Raw genomic sequence first — 18644 nt, 5'->3', positions numbered from 1 at the left:
CATGCTTTTTGTCTCATTGATCTATCTCTAACAGTGGGGTGTTAAGGTCTCCTATTTCAATTATATACTTGTGTTTGGTTTTTCATGTCCATTAGTATTTGTCTCATATAGCTGGGTGCTCCTGTATTTGATGCATATATATTTGTAATTCTTCCTCTTATAGTTTCTCACTTACACATATGTAGTGGCCTTCTTTATCTCCTTTAAACATTTTAGGTTTAAAGTTCACATTTTCTGCAAACAGAATAGCTATCCTGCTTTTTTCTGGGTTCCTGTTTCATGGAAAACTGCTTTCCATCTTTTGTCTTTTAACCTATGAAGTTTTTTTTTTTTTTAGTAAAATGTGTTTCTTGTATACAGCATATTGTGGGTTCCTATTTCTTGATCCATTCTGTCAACCTGTTTCTTTTTATAGGTGAGTTGTGCCCATTTACCTTTTTAGATATCACTGATATGTACTTACTTGACTTTGCCATGTTGTATTCCTGTCGTTGATTTCCTGCTTTTCTCCCTTGTTCAATTTCTTGCCGAGCCTGGTCATTTCTTTCTGTTGTTCTGGAGATTGTGGTCATTTTTATCCCCATCTAGCATGTCTTTCAATAATCTTTCGAGGGTTGGTTTGTTGGACATGAATTTCTTCAGTTGTTCTTTCTCATTGAAGTATCTTGTTTCTCCATTAAATTTGAAAGACACTTTTTCTGGGTACATCGGTCTAAGTTGAAAGTTGTTTTCTTTTAGGGCTTGAAATTTTTCACACCAAACTCATCTTAACCTGAAGGTTTGTGCTGAAAAGTTTGCCTTAATAGTAATCATAGTCTTTCCTGGACAGGTGAGTTGTGTCTTTTCTCTAACAGTTTTACTATTCTGTTTTTATGCTGTATGTCTGGGATCTTAATTATTATATGTTTGAGCATAGACTTATGTTTGTTGTGACTGTTTGGCACTTTGTGTGGCTCTTATTTGTATATCAGAATTTTCCTCATGTTTGGAAATTTTTCTGTTTTTATTTATGTGAATCGCTTAGTTATATCATTTGCATTGACTCATGCATTTTCACTGATGTCTATTAGTCTTACATTGCTTCTCTTGGCATCATGTTGAAGCTTCTGGATTGTCATTTCATGATGCTTTGTTATTTTTATATGTTCTACACATTCATGATCACTCCCTGCAATACTGTCCTCAAATTATGAAATTCTATCCTCAGCTTCATTTAAATGGTTTTGCCAGCTTTCAGTATATTTTTTTTGTTTCTTGACTATATCTTTACATATGTTTCATAGATTCTGCTTGTTTTCTACATTGTTCATTCATAGTTTCAATTTACCATGCTCCTGTATTTTTGTTTTATATATCTCTTCTCTAGCTATGTTGAGCAACTAGTTTACTATAGTTGTTATTTCTTTACATGAGAAATTATTTCTAGTTCAATTTCCTCTGTAGCCTCATGGATTTGTTTCTTTACTTCATTTTCTATCTTTTGAGGTTTCTGATTTATGACTTTTAAAGTCCTCTATTTCAATGTAGGTTGGTCTTGCTCCTGATGGACTAGATGTTTGAGATCGCATTTTGCCTTTTCTTTTTGTCATTTTCCAATAGGTATAACACCCATGGTGGGACTGTTTCACTCACATTTTGCTTTAACTCTTTCGGCTGCTCCCATATTCCAAAGCTGTCTAGATTGTACATATGTATTATGGGTAGAGAGGAGAGTCCCCTGAATCCCTCTCCTTGGACTAGGGGCTCCTCCACCTCCATCTTCTGTCAAGTAGTAGGCCTGTCATGCAATACCAAGGAACTCTCACAGGGACTGTCCTAGTCATGGGGCCTTAACTTCAGGAGAGGTCAGCACTCCCTCGGTCATGCAGTGTGACTTCCACAGGAGCCAGCTGTGATTCCAAGTCCTCCATGGGATTCACAAGTCTATCACTTCTAAGGCCTTCAACATGCCCTTGGCAGTCACATGAACCCTTCCCAGTTTCTACATGCCTCCTATCATTGTCAATTATCAGGTAAGTGAATATTCATTCCACAAGAGAAACCCTGTTTTTGTTTTGAAGAGCACAAAAGCAGACTTTCTTTTTTTCAGCAAAACACACTGGTATTCGTGAGGAGGTGCACAAAGGAAATTTCTTCTCTCTTGCTTGTGGTAAATTCACTTCAGATATCATTTTGACAGTTAATTTCACATTAACTCATCTGACTATCTTAGGATTCTGTACATACAATCCTCTCTATGTCATGAAGAGAATTTTATAAGATATTCATATGAACTTTGTTTCCAACAACTGAAAACTGAAATGTGAATATCCAATAACATTTGAATGAATAAAAAAAAACACAGAAAACCATGAAGTCAGAACCTACGAAAGAAAATCCATAGGAAAACACTGTACAGCAATCTCACTGTACATAATCCTTAATGATTATGATTGATGAAAGAAGGCAGAGAGGTCAAATTCTATCCAGTCATTACATACATTTGGAAAATGTGACAAGACATGTGTGATAGAAGACAGGTCAGTTCATATAAGAGATAAACTCTGTTCTCTCAGAGTTGCTGGGTATCAGGAATCCAAGAGGCTTTGCTGGGTCTGTTACCATCATATCTCTGTAAAGACAGGCTCAGGGGAGATGGCACTAGGGCATAACTTGCTCTCAGGGTCTGTCCCTTGCTTACAGGCAGGACCCAAGGCAAAAGCCTGGTGCCTTTTGGACTGTTTTCCCTTTTCTCACTCAAAGCTCATCAGGCTCTCCTCTTGCAAGCTTCAGAGATAGCAGTGGCTTCCCCACAGCGAGAGATCCAGAGAGAGAGAAAAATAAATACTAAAATGTAAGAGAGAACATAAGAGGGAAAGAACAGAAGATGGGTCACAGTTATTTTAATGCTTGAACCTTAGTATTTGCATCACATGATGTCTGGCATATTCAGTTATTTAAGAGTGAGTCAAGAGCTGGGGAGAGAGCTCAGTATAGAGTACTTGGTTACCATGCATGAGGCCCTGGGCTCAATTTCAACACTGCTAATGCAAAATAACAACACTAATAATAATAATAATAATAATAATAATAATAATAATTCACTAAGTGAGGCCCATAATGTAGGGAATGGGCTACTCAGCTTTTGGCATCAGAAGGTCATCTGTCAGCTATTGAGTAGGAGTCAGACCATGGGAGTGCTAATTCACACAGGTGTGAATGTAGAAGCAATGCCAGAAGATTTGGGGGTTCAACTCCATCCATAGTGCTGGCATAGCCTGTGTGAGGTCCTGACTCGAGGCCATAGCACCAGTACGTAGAACAAATTGTGATGCTTAGGGAACATAAAGATGATTGAATTGAAGAACTTCTGCCCCCTCACGATGCCACCAAGGAATATGTCCAGGAGGTCAGTGTCATTTCTACCACCAGGCAGCACTGTATTCCACGTTCATCGCACCGGTTCCTGGATTTAACCTCTAATTCTGTACACTATGTACACAAGACACTAGCCAACAGGCATTACAATTGTCATCTCAGACTGGTGAAAATATCCCTAGGAAGTAGATGCCAGGATGACCTCTATATTGCATGGGGACACTCCGTGAAAGACCTGAGGCATGGTGTCTTGTCTAGGTTTATGGAGGAAGTCAGGAGGAGGATTTGAATCTTTCTCCTCAGAGCTGTGACACTGTGAGCACTGCTGGTTTTTCTTAGCCTTGGGGAAGCCTTGCCTCCTATCATGGATCTGTCACGTGGGTGAAGCTGTTATCTTTATTGTGAAGGACACTGGAGAGTCATTCCATGGGCTTCCAAGGTATCCACAGTAAGAATCTCTGGAGGATACCATAGGACACAGGTTCACACAGACATCATAAAAAGAGCTGGTGAGTGCATTTAACCACCAATTTACTAGGCTATGACCCTAATGCAATGGCCAGAGCAAATTTAGCCACTGTTCTCTTGTGATTCCATGTTATCCAGGACACAAGTCCCTCTAAAGAACAGATCAGGTACTACCCACATTACTGTGAATGTGCCTAACTTCCTGGCCTCTGCATATGTGAACACATAATAGAGGAATAGGTGTCCCCAGAAGACACACATAATGGAATGATGCATCACTATATGAACTGAAGAGGAAGGAATGGCAGGCAGAACACACTCCTTCTGACCACTCACTTCACAGATATTTGCAGTGCACCAACCCTGTAGAGTAAGCACAAGTAGAGCAACACTGCAGACACCATTCTCTTTCTCACAGAGACAACACCACGAGGGTGAGAAAGGAAGATGGATTTCATGCTTTCCTAAAGAAAGGAGCACGGTGGTCACAGCACTTTTAGGGACTAATATCAGCGGGGTAAGTCTTCTTGGACCAGCACTGTCCCATTCAAGGCAGAGAGAAGGCTGGGCTGGGCTCTCTGCAACTGGAGCAGAATGCTGGTGTCCAATTCTACAAGATGTCCCAGCTGAATTGGATCAACCTGAGCTCACTGAAACTAAGCACTGCGTTCAGAAGATTTTGGCTTTGGCCTGTGGGCCTCTCATGAGTGCATGGGACACTTGACAAGGAGAAAGACTGCCAGTCTTGGGACCTCAAGCAACCCTGAGGCATGCAGAAATGAGTTGGTCAAAGCTGAATGAGAAACTTTGCTGGGGTGGATTTGTGCACAGATTTGTCTGTGACAGGCACTGGGAAGTTCTGGGCCCTGCAAGGAGCAAGGACAGTTGGTGATTGTTCTCCTGCTGACGCATGGCTGGTACATGAATAACTTCAAGTCCCAATTCCACAGCTTTGGTCATCCACACCTCCAGTGACCTCACCAGCTCTGGGATCAAAGTGAAAACTAGGGTCAGGCACCCACTCTTAAGGAATTCCATAACTGGCACTTTTACTCACGCCATGACAGGTGTCTTGAACTCCACTTAGGCCAAGTCCTGCAAACCACCTGCTTTTACCTTCCCATCCCCTTTTAACCCATCCCCTTGTATTTCTTTCAGTTTTGATTTTTACTCCTATCTCTATAATTATTCTCAACATCAAATTCTAAGGTAATTTTAATTAAAAGTGAAGATATCATGCATTTCAACATATTCAATTCAGTAGCACGTCATCACATCACCAATTTGTACAATTTCCACATCCATTGAGTTCCAGCACTCTGCTCAGTTTTGGACCATTCCATATTCTTGTACTCTCTTATTATTCCCCACTCACTCTGATTTTTTCACCCTGTGATTTAGTTCTCTGGGTCTTTAATATTCGTGCATCAGATTATGTTTGACCAAATATTCCTAGAGGAGACTGGCTGCTATTGCTCTTCGATAGAAGAGAAAATCCCGGGTAGACCAAAGTGTACAGATAAAATGTGAAGACTATTGTTTATCTACTCATCTTTTCATGTTGGAAAAGCTTTCCCATGATTTCAGTGGTACAAGGGACAGAGAAAGATCTGATTCTTTACATTTGAAAAACAGAACCAAGAATAATGTAGAATCCACAATAAGAAATCTTTGCTTACAAGCAGCAGGCAGATAAATAGTTTGTATTAGAAGTGACAAAGAGGTGTAATGAGTTCATTCTGTGAGAAATGAAAAATTCTTGTAATTCAAAAGAGAATCACCACATGTAAACAAATGTAGAAAATGCTGAGCTTCCCAAAGCTGATTCATGCAAGCACACATCCCTGACATTTGCTGTGTCCCATCTGATGGTGGGTTTTAAGGCAAGTGCTGAACATCACTGGGGAGAACATGGTGTGCAGAGAAGAGCCCTGTCCAGTAGCTCCCATCACAGCTCTACACAGGTGTCCCTGGACCTTACAGTGCTCACAATAGAGATTTATCCCACACAGAGATCCGCATAACTTTTCAAGCTTTGTGTTTAAGACTGTGGTTCACAGCACTATTTGAAGCAGGAAGACACTGGCAGCCTTGCTTGCTATACTCCACATGGAGTGTTCAAGGCATTAGAGTGGGTCACGAGAACCAGGGAAAGCTGTGGGGATGCTGAGTTCAGTCTCTCTGGGCCCACAAGGAAAGAGGAAAAGGAATCTGATCATGAAGTAATACACTATTAAGAGAAGGATGTGTGCATGGAGGATCTTGGTTTTGAAAATGAAATGTCTCTGACATCAATGTGTGTCCACATACAGACATGTGAGAGTCTATGCCCAAGATTGGTGTCTCAGAAGTTTACTTACTTATGCAAACCCTGACTCAAAATAAAAAAGAAATTTGAAATCAGAATTTACTGTAGTTCAGTGCAAGGGCCTGCATTCAATTCCCTGAATTGAGTTAAGGAAAAAAATTGGGAGCAAGCTGAAGGGCTACAAAGCACTATCACCTGGTCTTTCTGGAGAGCAGTGTGCCCCAAGCAGCTTGAGCCTCCACATCTTTCTTGGTCACTTTGATTTTAAAGAATGATCAGTTCCATGAGGGATGGGGAAAGGAGGGTTTTCATTCAAGAATACAAAGTCTCATTAACAATGGAGATGAAATTTTCAATGATTACTAAACTGCATGGTGACCACAGTTAATAAGAAGGATAGCTTTCAAAACTGCTAAACAATGGGATTTGCAGTTGTAGTCACTGTGAAAGTATTTGTAGGTTAGTAAGGTGGTAGACACATTAACTGGACTGATTCTTTCTACAAAGGAGCCATAGATCAAAAGCACATGTTACCCCACAAACATTCATAACTATTGTGAATTACCAAAGGAAGATATCCTATACCTGTACTCCCAGCACTCAGGGAGAGTAAGGAAGGAGGACCACAAGTTTAAACCCAACTTGGAGAGCTGAGTAAATTATTTAGAGATTGTGTCAAAAATTTAAAAAAACAACAACTTTTAAAGTGCATGGGCATATAGCTCATACAGAAATCCCTGGGATCATTGAACACAGTGTATTAACCATTATTCTGTTATGAAAAAAATTAATCTATTTATAAAATTGTTTTCATACTTTATTAATGTCTACGTGTGCTACATTGAAATAAAAAAGAAGAAAAAAATCGTTTGTTTGTTTTATTTTCCTTTGAGACAAGGTATTGCTATGTACTGCAGGCTGACCTTGACTCAACAAGTATTTCAGGCTAGCCTTGAACTCCCTGTGATCCTCGTGTCTATTCGTCCCATGTGCTGGGATTACAGGCATGCACCACCATGCCTTGCAAGAAAGTGTTTTTTTTTTTAATTGTCAAGAGGATAAACCCTAATGAAATAAAACAGAATAGAGTCAATCAAAACAAAAGGATGATCATGGTACATCAGTTAAAAATAAAATCCAACAGTCGTTTGTGTGGCCTCTCAGCTGGTACAGAAAATGACTCAACAACTTGCTGAACTCCAAATTTCTCCATAGAATTGGGAAAATACCTAAATTTTGCAAGGTGTCTATTGTTAACATGTCTTCTCTGAGAAGCAATTCATATCAAGTACCAGGGAAAGAACACAGAACTTTGATTTACTACTTCCAATGTCTGGGATTTATCCCAAGAAAAAAAGATATATGCTCAATGCAGTTTTTCTAAGAGGAACTTGACTTGTGTACATGGTCAGTAACAGGATAACTAAGTAAAACTCTACCTAAGCATATATTATAAATATTCAACACTATGCAAATACACAAATGATGTGAGCAGAACTGGGGAGTATGGGTAGAGACAGCCGAATACTGACAAGATGGGTATTCTGCAGCAGGTTCAACAATGTGGGTGAATTTTTTTTTTTTTGTGGACTTAAATTTTTAAACTGCTGATCACACTTCCTCATCCCTCAAAGCCCCATGCCACATTCAGACTCCTCACAAAGCTTAAACACCCAAGAGGCGCCATTAAAACAAGCAGAAAGCCCTTATCAATGGAATGGACTGGAGACAAAGCATGTGCAGGTAGAATAATAACTGCTGTCTTAATTTAACATCTAGGTCTTCTCTCAGTCTGCAGGGAGGAGATCCAAGTGGAATAAAATCATCCTGTTGGGGTAAATGTCCGCGGCTCACTGACAGCAGAGGCCATGTGAGATTCTGAGCCTCCCTGCCACAGGTTCCAACCAGGGCTGGGCTCTCAACAGCACCTAGTGGGAGGGGGGAGGATCCCAGGCCCTGTGCCGGGCTGGCCATGCGGACCCCGACAGAGAGGAGGGTGGAAAGGAGAGCCCTGAACACCTTAGGCTAGGTCGCCCCAGTGCCGCGCCCGCAGCCTCCCCGGACCTCCCACCAAGGCACCTGCGCCGCTAAAGTCGGGGCCACCGGACCGCGCCGCCACTCAACACCCGCTGCCTTCCGCCTACGTGGCCAGACCCCAGTCCCAGCCCAGCCACAGCCTAGGCAGAGGAAGGAAGGAAGAGTGCTCAGGTCACCAGAAGGGGGCGCTAGCGGCATAATGGCCATTCCGTGCATCCCCTGTGAAGCGAGGCCGGGGGCGAGGCGGGACTGAGTGGGATGCGGATGCCAGTGGCTAGGAACCGTCCCTGGGCGCAGGCCGCCCAGGTTGGGCCGGGTGGAGTGTAATCTTCGCTGGCGGCCAGGGGGTGGGGCCAAGCGATGTGAGTGGCGGGGCCAGAAGCTGGGACCCAGGAGGTGCAGAGCCCTCCAGGAGGCAAGAATGAGGCGGTGGGCGTGGCAGTGGAGGTTAGGGTTTCGCTGATTCTGGGTGTGGCTTCAGGTGGAGCTTCTGGGAGACTGAGCCCCAGGCCTGCTGTGAGAGGAAGCAGAGGAGTGGACTGAGTCTGAGGCTTGGAATTTATAGATGTCTGGACTCAAATCTTCCTGGGACTGACACCTTAGGTACACTGCTTCTCTTCTGGGAGCCTCAATTTCCATTATTTTTATTCTATTATTTTGCTTTGAAATACTGCGTGGTTTTTTTCCATTACAAAAACAAACTGTGAAGAATGGCAACACTCATCTCTTGGCACTGTTGTGAAGATCCAATGAAAACCCTGCAGAGCTCTTCCCATGGTTCCTACCATATAGCAAGTGCTCAGATGCCATTGTTATTTGTGTTGTTGCCCTTCTTTTATTACAGAGAAATGAGTGCTTTCGGTATCCGTCGTCTGATGTCTTCATAACATAAATATATGTTTACATGTTAATATAACATACTAACAAGCATGTGTAACACTTACAGGTGTAAGGTCAGGGCCTCTCTGAAGTGCTTTACATATGTTAATTCTTACAAGAGTAGGGGTTAGGAATTATTTTCATTTTCATAGCTGTGTGAACGGAGACACCAACATTTAATACCTTTTCCAATGACAAACGTGTGGACAGAATTTTAACCCAGTGGGCCTCATACCAACACCTCCGTTAACTAACCCACACTTGGCACAGCACTGCTACAGTTCTGCTTTCGATTTTTCAAATCAGTGAGGCATCAAATTGTTCATGGGAGGTTGCACAGGTAGCTAGAGGCAGTTTGTGTCAGGGTTCACTAGAGGATCAGATTTAATTTGTGTGTGTGTGTGTGTGTGTGTGTGTGTGTGTGTGACACATAATGGATTTACAAAGTAGGATTAGAATGGCCTTCTGCAGAGTCACGGGGAAAACACAAAATGGCCATGTTCTCCTTGGAGATGCAGAAGAATTGGCTGAAGGTAACATGGACTGTTCGTGGACATTGGGTGAACATTTGTTGGCCTGCTTTGGGAACTCAGGAAAGATTTTCTGGGGTGAGGTCCCAAAGTCAGGGAATGTACATGTTCATATATCAGCAACAGTGGTAGTCAGTGTGGAGCAGAGCAGACAATCACTGTTTTTGTTGTATAATTCTTGCAGTTTGCTATCGCATATTTACATTCTTATATAGTGCTCTAAGCAGTCCATGGTGGCCAGGAAGCAGAGTAAAGGGATAGCACCAGGGAGGAAGAAGCCAGAGACCAGATGGAGTACCTAAAGTCATTTCTCCATGACCCATACAGATGAGCCCAGAAGTAAACTTTACTAATCCCTTGGACAGCTCTCAAGCCCATCAAGTTGACAATGAAGTCAATGATTACATAGCAGAAGTTCTGTGATGTTAAAATTATAGGTGATTTACATATGTGCATATATATATATATATATATATATAGTATTTTCAGTTTTTTCCATCTTTAAAATTCTACCCAATGTCAAAAAATAGTGAACCTTATGTAATAGAAATAAACTTTCCTTAGGTAAATTTTATAAAATGAACTGAAAAATAAATGAACAAGAGTTTATAAAGAACAGGGTTTAAAAATACTCACAAAAGAGCCAGAAATCTTTACTTTGCTTTGAACAACTACTTGAAAGACAGTTAAACAATTTCTGTGTTAAACAAGCAGGATCTGGAATATTCAACTGCACACTGAGTATCTTCCCCTTGGAAATCAGTGCTACAGCTATACAAACACAAGAATGACTACAGCAACTTTATTTTTGAGCTCAAAACTGGAAACACCAAAAAGGGCCTCAGCTGATGGACACATGAGGATCAGTGCTTCATCAACAGAGTGGGATGTAATGGCTCAGCCACTGACAAGGAGCAGTACGTGGGAAACCTAACATGGTTATGAGGATTTAATAAATCCTCCCAGCTCCCCCCAAAACAAAAACAAAAATCTTCTGCATCCTGTGTGGTTACTGACCTGTCACCTTTAGAAAATACAAAGTGTTTCCCAGAGACAAAAAGCAGACACATTGCTTAGGATTGAAGGAAGAAATTATAAGAAGCAATAAGGAAAATGTGAAGGTGACATATACATCACCACTTTGGTGACAATTTTCAAGGGGCTCATGTATGACAAGATTCCTAGAGGATTTTTTGTTTGTTTTTAGTTTTAGTTTTGTTTATTTTTGGTACCAGGAACCAAATTCAGGACCCTGTGCTTGCCAAGGAGCACTTTGCCACTGAACTATATCCCTGCCCCATGTCAAGTTTCATCCAATTTTGTATTTAAACCTGTAAGTTCATGGTATGTCAATTATAATGAAATAAAATTGCTTTTAAAACACTTCTCATCTGAGCTATCCACAAAAGCTTTATTTATTTATAGATTTACTAACAAGCAATTTTGTTTTTTATAGATGTATTTCTAAGCAGTATTATTTATAGATTATTTTATATGAAGTTTTGTTTATTTACAGATTTATTTAATTTTGCTGTGCTGAGATTGAATCCAGTGCCTTGGTACTTTTATCATAATTTATTCCCAGACAGGGCCTTGCTAAATTGCTAAGTTGTTTACATTGGGCTGGAATTTTATTACATTTGTTAGCATTTTTGTATACTTAAGTATAACAAAGGTAATTAAATTGAGTAATCTCAAGTGAATCAATAAATACAGCTTAACAAACAATAGCTGGGTGTGATGTTATATGCATGTAATCCTGGCACTTAGGGAGCTCAGACAGGAGGATTGTTGCAAGTTCTAGGTCAGCCTAATTTACATAGTGAATTGAAGGCCAGCATGAACTACGCAGTAAGAGTCTTAAAAAATAAATTAATAAAATAAAATAAGATAAACCCTGGACTAAGTCAAGGAATTATCTTCTAGTCCAAAGCATGGGCATCTTCAGAGGATTTACTTTAGAAGGTGTTATGGTTTGTATCTGGGTGTCCCCACCAAAGCCTCATGAAGTCACAGAGGCAGCTAAACCTAGCATCTGTGATTGGTTCATTGTTTAGTGCTGTGATTGATGATGAAATAGCCTCACCTTCCCAGGGTTTGAATTACCCAAGTAAAAGAGGTCTCACCAGTCCATTTTGTGAGAGAAGTGAGAAAGTCTTATAATTCAAAAGGAAATCACCACCTGTGGCCAAAAGGTGCAGAAAACATTCAGCCTCCCAAAGTTGATTCACGCAGGCACAAATCACTGAGATGTGCTGTGTCCCATCCAATGGCACATTTTAAGGCAGGAGCTGAACAGCAGTGGAGAGAACATGGGGGACAGAGAAGAGTCCTGTCCTGTAGCTCCCATCACAGCTGTATATGGAACCATCCTTAGACCTCACAGGACTAAGAAGACAGGTTTCTCCAACACAAAATGCAACACAAATTTTCAAGATTTCTTTTAAAGAGATTGATTCACAGTACTGTTTGAAGCAGAAAGGAACTTAGACCGTCCCTAGCCTTCACATAGACCATGCACAGGAGAGCTGTTTGGAGAATGCCGTGAATGATTGTTGGAGGGAACTCTTCCCAGGGCCATAGAGGTGCAGGTCTAGGGGTGAAAAACTCATAGCACAGCAAGGTTTTTCATGTGCTAACCAGTGCGATGGGAGTCTACACAGCAAACCAGTGTTTTCCGACAACAGGGACAACACCGAGCAAGGGAATTTGGATGCCAGAGTGGCCAATCAGGTGAGGGGTAGCCCTGAATGACATAGCTGAGCAGAGTAATCCTCTGGAGCTGAACCCCCAGCAGGTCCACCTCACTTCCTTTTCAGGTCTGTCAGCAATGACATCACACAGAAGCACGGCAACACAATTGAAGTTTGCTCAAACTAAATCATTTAGCTTCTTTTGAAGAAATGATTGAAAATGTACAAGTCTGAGAAAAACAAGGCTGAGAACAGCATTCTGCATGTTGTGTAAATAAACTGATCCTTTACAAGTCATGGAAATAATACCTGTGGGTGAGTCTGCAATGGCAGAGGTGTGAAAAGTCATGCATGCAGGTTTCACAATTGCAAAAGAATGACTCCAAATAAATGCTACATGGACATGACTTCCCTTTGGCACTGCACTACAACAACCTAGATTTACTGATCCACCTCAGTAAACCCACGGCAAAACCCAACAGACGATTCCATCATCCAAATGTGAGGGTTCAGGAGCTCTGCTCCCTGCTTGATGCGGCTGCTGGTTGACAATTTCAAGGTGTTTCTATCTGCACAAGCCATCTCTGCTCCTCTCAGCTCATGATTGCCTTGGTGTGGATCAGACTATATCTTTACATAAAATCCCATCATGATTTCAGGATGGTAGCAGTCTCTTGTTTACTGGAAATTATTTTTGAAGTTTGGGTGTAAGAGTCCTTAGACCATGTGCTTAGCAAGTTGAGGGGAAATGAGATTGTTTGAAGTAAATGTAGGAAACTCATTTGTCAGTGGCAGATTCAGTTGGTACTGAAGCCCATATGTTATGGATAAACAGGCATGAGTCAGGGTTTGCTGTACAAAATGCTGGAAGGCACAGCAGTGTCCCCAAGTTCAGTTTCTGCTTTGCTTCCCTCCTTCTACCAAGGTGGAGAGTGGATTCTCAGCATTCAAGCACCTAGGGTTTGAACTACAGTAGGAATCTGTAAAAAGTTCTGTTAACTGGAAAGTGAAAACACAAGGAAATGTTTTTTGGAAAAATGCAGTGCTAAATATATGATTAAATAATCAAAGAAGCCAGGAAAAAAATAACAACAAAAGAAATATCAATAACAAGAACCCAAAAGTTTACCAAATCAGAAAGGAAGAATTAAGAGGTGTCTCTGTTTCCTGAGGACACAACGTTTCATATAAGAAACTTAAAACTCAACTGAAAAACTTTTAGAACAACCTGACAAATAACTTCAGTTTCAAGGTACAAAATCCACAAGTCATCATCAATTCATATCTATGTGCTTCAAATAAACTGCAGCCTGAAATACAAGGAACACCATTCATTTAATAATTCATCGAAAAGAATTAATACTTATGTAAAATTTGAACCAAATTCACCTCTTCTTGGAAAATTGTAGAAATTGAAGCAATGAGTGAAGTGGCACTAAGAGAAGAAAAGACAGACTGTGATGGTGGATGGGAAGAATTCATGTTGTTATAATGTACATGCTACCCACAGCAAGCAGGTGTTCAAATGCCATTCCTGTCAAAATCTCAAAATATCAGTGCCATTTTCCTAGAAATAGAAAAACAATATGAAAATTCAGATGGAAGGACAAAGAGTCTATCCTATAGCCATGGAAAAAATATTAAAGTTAGAGACAACAAAATACAGAGTTTTCTGGTATATAATAAAGTGACGACAGTCGAAAGGGTCCTATACTGCGAGAACTGCACCACAGATTAGAAAGGCCAGCCCAGTAGAGACCAACTCATACAGTCGCCCGGAATTTTGTTTTGTTTCTCCCTTTTCCTTCCCTTCCCTCCCATCCCCCTTCCCCTCTGCTTTCCTTCATTTCCCTTTCCTTTAGTTTTCTTTCTTTTTCTTTTTCAGTTTTTGGTCAAGTTCTTCCTGTGTAGCTCTGGCCTAAGCTGAACTCAGAGTGTGTTGCAGGCTTGTCTGGAACTCCCAGGAATCCTGCTGCCTCAGCCTCCTGAGTGCAGGCTTTGCAGGCATTTTCAACGTTCCATGCTTAGCCAATGAATTTTAAACAACACTATGATGAAACCAGGTCTGGTGGTGTGGCTTGTAATGCGAGCAATCTGGAAGGCTGAGGCAGCAACATCACAAATTTAAGGACAGGCTCAGGAATATAGCCACTTATCCAGAATCTGGATGAAAATAAAAAGAATTTTAAATGTGGAAAACCATGGAGCTAAGTGAAAATCTCAGTATACAATCCATAGAAACTGAGTGCAAAACAAAAAAACTTGGAAAGTCCAATGGTAGAAAAAATAATATTTTACACTGTCCTGGCCTTCTGGAGAGCAGTGTGCCCCAAATGGCATTAGCTTTCACACTTTTCTTGTGGTTTCACGTCAAACAATCATTAAAATCCATGAGGGATTAAAAAAAAAAACCAGAATGTGCTTCAAGGACACCAAGCCTCAATACCAGTGCAGAAGGCATTTGCAGTGACATTCTGAAGTGCATGATGACCACAGTTACAAAACAGAGAATCTCCAAACAGTGTTAATGGGATTTTCAATCCTACTTACTTTGAAAAAAACTGCCAGTTAGGAAGTTGGTACATAGCTTAACTAGATATACTCTCTCTGCAAAGTGTATAAGATCAAAGCCAAGTATTTCATTCTATGAATGCACAAAATTTTTGCTGATTATCAACTCAAGATAATACTTGCAATCCTAGCACTCCGGGAGAGGGAGGGAGATTGAATAAGGAAAGGTTTAAGCCTGGCCTGGGAAACCCACAATCTTAGTGAGATCATGCGTTAAAATTTGTAAAAAACATTAACACATTTTACAAATGTATGGAAATATAGATCATTAAGAAATCATTGTGCACAATACAGTAGCCAATGTTATTCTCTCATTATTCTTCTGTATTTTATCCTTCTATAGACTTAACAATAGCATCTTTTATGTGGTCCTTATTAATATGTACTTGAGTTACATTAAAATAAGAAAGTTAATTAAAATAGAAAGTCTTTTCAAAAAACAGTAATCCTTTGCTCAAATCCTACTTCCATATATAAAGTTAGTACAAAAATAAAAAGAACCATCAAATTCTCTTTATACTAAGCTCTCCAAATCCTAAGAGTATATATTCAGTAGCATATCTACATTCATCTCAGTTAAAAGGTCAAAAAAGTTGAAACAGTTCAACTTCTTGGCAGTAGATCAATGCCTACCTCATGGTAAATATAATGCTCAGTGTGCTGACTGAAGTACATATGTAAGAAAAATTCACCAAGATTTGATTTGTCGAGTTATAGATGGTATTTGTGTCTTTTTAAACCTTTTAAATGTATTTTTTATTTTGATTTATTTATTTATTTTTGAGACAGGATTTTGCTATGAAGTTTAGGCTTTCATTGAACTCACATTGTAGCACAGGCTGACCTCAACTCACAGCAATCTTGCTGCCTCAGCCTTGCAACTTCTGACATTAGAGATGTTCACTACCAAACCTGGCTCTCGTTTACTTTTTAAATTTTTTCCAAAATTAAATTACCCAGGATTATGTGACATTCTCATAGTTTATTGGGTGAGTTATACAAAATGAAATCAGAAAGCACTGAAAATGCACTGAAGGAAATTCAAACTCTTCACCTGTTGGGAGCCGCAGCCCCGAGCCCGGTCGCCTCACTTGGCGGACGTGAGGCCTGTAGTAAAGAGTAAAGCCTGAGGTAGATTACCCCTCCCATCGAGCACGTTAGTTTCCTGCTTACCGCGTAAGCAACCCGCTCAACAATATAGTCTGCCTGGCAACTGATGATGTTAGCCAATCAGCTTGCCTTGCTTACTTTAACATGATTGGACACTGTACCCGTATATATACCGGTGCCACCCCTGGGCGGAAGAAGAAGCCAGGTAGAAGCCCGGAAGTAGAAGCCCAGAAGGAGCCGCGGAGAGCGGACCGGTAGAGGCTTTGGGGCAGACTGAAGCACAAAAGGAGCCGCGGGGAGCGGACCAGAGGAGGCTTCGGCTGGGAGCGATCCCAGGGCAGGCTGTACGGAGAAGAAAAATAAAAAGAAAAGGTTGTCCACTACCAGACTTTGTCGTGTGTCCTTCCTGCCGGCCGGGAGCAGACATCGACATTTGGTGGCCCGTACGGGGACTGATCACCCCCGAGACGTGGAAGTGGACAACGCTCCAGTACAGAGCTGCGAGACAGGTGAGTTGGGGATAAGCCTGGGCTCTGGGTGGCGCGCACCTACAGGGCTTTTAGACTCCCCTCAGGCTCACGCGTAAGTGGCGGATTCCTTGGGCCTCACGCGGTGAGTAACATATTAAAAGATGGGAAACATGTTAGGTAGCAACACTAAGAGCGAGGGTGGTTGTGGAGAAAGCTCTCAAGAGCTTACAAAAGTACGCAGGGTATCTGAGCAGGCCCAGTCAGGGAGCTCCCGAGAGGGGTCCGTCAAGGGGAACAAGGATGCTAAGGAGGAGGACGGGGCTCTAGCCTCGGAGTCGTCTGACTCCGAGGACGAGGGAAAGTTGAATGGCAAGGAGGCCAAAGAGACCAGCTGTCAGGAGCCTAAATCGCTCAATAAGGAGTCACAGGGTTCTTTTCCAGCGTTGCCCCGCGAATTGCGCTCTGCTCAACCTGGTCTGCGGAGGAGTAGAGAGCTCCTGAGCGCTCCCCGGCGCGCGCGAGAGGGAGGCGAAGCCTTCCGCCCCACCTTGGGGGCCGTTTCCAGAGGCGATTCCTCGCCACGAGGCGGCCGCCTGGGAGCTCTCTCCCCTTTCGCCAGAACAGGAAGTGATGCACGGGCCCCCATTTTCCGCCCAATCACGGCCGCCGTCTTATGCTCCGCCGCCGGCGGGTCGGTATTTTTACAGGCGGCTTTGGCAGGGGGGACGCTTGTCTCATGAGGTACATCCACCTGGGATAGATAGTGGCCCCTACGGGATATTTCCTGTACAAGTAGCTATGGGCCAGGGACGCAATGTATGGGAGCCTTTTGAGATAAAGCAGATTAGAGAACTTAAAAATGCAGTTACAACCTTTGGGCCGACTGCGCCTTACACCATTGCCATGCTGGAGAATCTGTCTTCTGGGCCCCTCACCCCCGCGGACTGGATTCAGCTGGCAAAGGCGTGTCTGCCCTCGGGCAGTTGCCTGGATTGGCGAGCCTGGTACGCAGAGTTCTCTGCAGAGCAGGCTGAGAGAAACGCCAATCGGGGAAACCGGGGGTGGAACAAGGAAATGCTTATGGGAAAAGGTCGGCACGCTGATGACCAGACCCAGTTCCCCGGCGCTCTCTGGCGGGGAGGAGATAGAGAGCCATCCGCTCCGCCCTGGAGCTCTTCTCCAGAAGCAGCTCCCCACCGAGAGGCCGCTACAGGGAACCCTCCCTTCTCTCAGCCGGCACAGGAAGTGACGCCCCGTTCCACTCTGTCGCGACCGCCGTCCTATGATTTTCATGGGCGGCTACTCTGCCGAGCAGGCTGAGAAAAACGCCGGTCGAGGAAATGGGGGCTGGGGATTTAGCTCAGCGGCAAAAGTGCCTGCTTTGCAAGCACGCAGTTGTGAGTTCGGTCCCTGGTACCGGTAAAAAGGAAAAAGACAAAAAAAAAAAAAAAAAAAACGAAAAAGATAAAAATAAAAAATAAAAAATAAAAAACAAAAAGGGGGAGTAAGCCAAGGCCTGCCTCCAAAGGCGCGGTTATCTATGGCAGGACAATGGATGGGCCCGGATCCAATGGTCAGCTGGAACCGAGGCGCGGTTTGTGTTTTCCCACAGGAACCGGGACGAGAACCACTGTGGATACCGGAGAGACTGACACGGGCAACAAAGCCCTCGACTGAAGATCAGACCTGCCCTACTGGAGATCCATCACAGACCAACCAATAAGATGAATAGAAATAGCGGTAGCCCGAAATGGACAAGAAGATCCTCAGGCATATGCATGGCTTGCTCAATTGGCCCACGACCGAGTCTAGATATGGCGGGCATCCCTCATTCTCCTCCATAAGGTGACAATACACAGCAGGGTAGGTGAGTCAATGACGGGTAAGAGCGTGCCTCCCCAGCACGACTCGACCTAAGCCAGGCCCTACCCCATCCTGCACGTAAGCCGCTGGACTGTTAGATGCTGCCCAGGTCTAAATTTCTCTCCGAGGGGATTTCTTTACGAAGAGGAAATGAGTGCAAGCTTGTGTGCATCCAGGTTCCGTCCAGTTTGTGCCTGGCCCTAGAAAAAGGACGAGGGCCTCAGGGCCTTGGCAGACCATGGGACGGCCGACCAGGGTCTAAGCCAAGGACCTACGGTGAGCCTACGCATAGGGCATAAGCCTCTGCACCCAGTCCAGAAAGGGCTACGATGCGCACATTCATAAAAAATAAAAAAGG

At 42.7% G+C, this 18644-nt stretch overlaps 1 long non-coding RNA gene across 1 annotated transcript; it reads right to left on the bottom strand.

Moving 5' to 3' along the window:
* Positions 1 to 1265: 1265 nt before the first annotated feature.
* Positions 1266 to 13885, bottom strand: LOC134474301 (uncharacterized). Its single transcript, XR_010045047.1, has 2 exons — positions 13662 to 13885; positions 1266 to 4811 (listed from the first exon to the last, which is right to left on the bottom strand). It is a non-coding gene; the product is annotated as an uncharacterized LOC134474301 (long non-coding RNA).
* Between the last annotated feature and the right edge of the window lie 4759 nt (positions 13886 to 18644).

The sequence above is a fragment of the Cavia porcellus genome, unplaced genomic scaffold, assembly GCF_034190915.1.
Source record: "Cavia porcellus strain 051 isolate PalLab524CR breed Dunkin Hartley unplaced genomic scaffold, mCavPor4.1 scaffold_32, whole genome shotgun sequence".
In the NCBI taxonomy this organism is placed as follows: domain Eukaryota; kingdom Metazoa; phylum Chordata; class Mammalia; order Rodentia; family Caviidae; genus Cavia; species Cavia porcellus.
This window is presented reverse-complemented; position numbering and strand designations above follow the sequence as displayed.